We start from the raw sequence: 2842 nt of genomic DNA, 5'->3' as shown, positions 1-2842 counted from the left end.
TTCCTTCTTGTTCCATCTTTTGGGGTCATGGAAGAAGTCTAAATTTCTGTGTAACATATAAATTGTTAAGGACAAGTAATGGGTCTAATCTAAAAGGTAGAAATTACTCTTTATGATGACCAAATACAAACAAGCAATGAACAGCAATAAGGGATTTGAGTAGACTTGTTTATTCAATAGACCATTTCCCCAAGACCATCCAATGCTCCTCTTCAGTGGCAACATCCATATTAACAGTGGATACCATAAACTGAAAATTGTTAGAATGCTTCACAACAACCAAAAGAGGTTGTTTTTTTTTTTAAAGATTTTATTTATTTATTTGACAGAGAGAGAGAGATAGCGAGAGCAGGAACACAAGTAGGGGGAGTGGGAGAGGGAGAAGCAAGCTTCCCGCGGAGCAGGGAGCAGGGAACCCGATGTGGGGCTCGATCCCAGGACCCTGAGCCGAAGGCAGACACTTAACAACAGCCACCCAGGTGCCCGAGGAGGTATTTATTTTTCCCTGAAATTGTGTATCTGAGAAGTATAAGGTATAGAGTACCTAAGTAAATTTCCTAAAGTCATACAACAAGTAAGAGGAGGAGCCTGGAATTGAAGGCCATCAGTCTGACACCGCCAGGGCACTCTAAAGTACTACATTCTTTTTTTTTTTTTTTCCTCAAATTATTTATTCAGGTCAGCCTGAAAATTTGCCTTCAGAATACTTCTTAAAGTAATTTTTCCTATGTTTTACATTTACTGTTTTTTTACTTATTTTTTATTATGTTATGCTAATCACCATACATTACATCATTAATTTTTGATATAGTATTCCATGATTCATTGTTTGCATGTAATACCCACTGCTCCAAGCAGAACATGCCCTCTTTAATATCCATCACCAGGCTAACCCATCCCCCCACACCCCTCCCCTTTAGAACCCTCAGTTTGTTTCTCAGAGTCCATAGTCTCTCATGGTTCGTCTCCCCCTCTGACTTCCCCCACTTCATTTTTCCCTTCCTGCTATCTTCTTCTTCTTCTTCTTCTTCTTTTTTTTTTTTTTTTACATATAATGTATTATTTGTTTCAGAGGTACAGGTCTGTGACTCAACAGTCTTACACAATTCACAGCACTCACCATAGCACATACCCTCCCCAATGTCTATCACCCAGCCATTCCATCCCTCCCACCCCCCACCACTCCAGCAACCCTCAGTTTGTTTCCTGAGATTAAGAATTCCTCATATCAGTGAGGTCATATGATACATGTCTTTCTCCGATTGACTTATTTCACTCAGCATAATACCTTCCAGTTCCATCCACGTCATTGCAAATGGCAAGATTTCATTCCTTTTGATGGCTGCATAATATTCCATTGTATATAGGGGCACCTGGGTGGCTCAGTGGTTAAGCGTCTGCCTTCGGCTCAGGTCATGATCCCAGGGTCCTGGGATCGAGCCCTGCATTGTGCTCCCTGCTCAGCGGGAAGCCTGCTTCTCCCTCTCCCACTCTCCCTGCTTGTGTTCCTGCTCTTGCTGTGTCTCTCTGTCAAATAAATAAATAAAATCTTTAAAAAAAAAAAAATTCCATTGTATATATACAACACATCTTCTTTATCTATTCATCTGTTGATGGACATCTTGGCTCTTTCCATAGTTTGGCTATTGTGGACATTGCTGCTATAAACTTCAGGGGGCACATACCCCTTCGGATCCCTACATTTGTATCTTTGGGGTAAATATCCAGTAGTGCAGTTGCTGGGTCATATGGTAGCTCTATTTTCAACATTTTGAGGAACCTCCATACTGTTTTCCAGAGTGGCTGCACCAGCTTGCATTCCCACCAACAGTGTAGGAGGGTTCCCTTTTCTCCACATCCCCGCCAACATCTGTCGTTTCCTGACTTGTTAATTTTAGCCATTCTGACTGGTGTGAGGTGGTATCTCATTGAGGTTTTGATTTGGATTTCCCTAATACCAAGCGATGTTGAGCACTTTTTCATGTGTCTATTGGCCATTTGGATGTCTTCTTTGGAAAAATGTCTGTTCATGTCTTCTGCCCATTTCTTGATTGGATCATTTGTTCTTTGGGTGGTGAGTTTAACAAGTTCTTTATAGATTTTGGATACTAGCCCTTTATCTGATATGTCATTTGTGAATATCTTCTCCCATTCTCTTGGTTGTCTTTTGGTTTTGTTGACTGTTTCCTTTGCTGTGCAAAAGCTTTTTATCTTGATGAAGTCACAATAGTTCATTTCTGCCCTTGCTTCCCTTGCCTTTGGCAATGTTTCTAGGAAGAAGTTGCTGTGGCTGAGGTCGAAGAGGTTGGTGCCTGTGTTCTCTAGCATTTTGATGGATTCCTGTCTCACATTGAGGTCTTTCAACCATTTGGAGTCTATTTTTGTGTGTGGTGTAAGGAAATGGTCCAGTTTCATTCTTCTGCATGTGGCTGTCCAATTTTCCCAACACCATTTGTTGAAGAGACTGTCTTTTTTCCATTGGACATTCTCTCCTGCTTTGTCAAAGATGAGTTGACCATAGAGTTGAGGGTCCATTTCTGGGCTCTCTATTCTGTTCCATTGATCTATGTGTCTGTTTTTGTGCCAGTACCATACTGTCTTGATGATGACAGCTTTGTAATAGAGCTGGAAGTCCGGAATTGTGATGCCACCAGCTTTGCTTTTCTTTTTCAACATTACCCTGGCTATTCGGGGTCTTTTGTGGTTCCATACAAATTTTAAGATTATTTGTTCCATTTCTTTGAAAAAAGTGGATGGTATTTTGATGGGGATTGCATTGAATGTGTAGATTGCTCTAGGTAGCATTGACATCTTCACAATATTTGTTCTTCCAATCCATGAG

Source organism: Phoca vitulina, unplaced genomic scaffold, assembly GCF_004348235.1.
Source record: "Phoca vitulina isolate PV1807 unplaced genomic scaffold, GSC_HSeal_1.0 scaffold53, whole genome shotgun sequence".
Lineage (NCBI taxonomy): Eukaryota > Metazoa > Chordata > Mammalia > Carnivora > Phocidae > Phoca > Phoca vitulina.
This window is presented reverse-complemented; position numbering follows the sequence as displayed.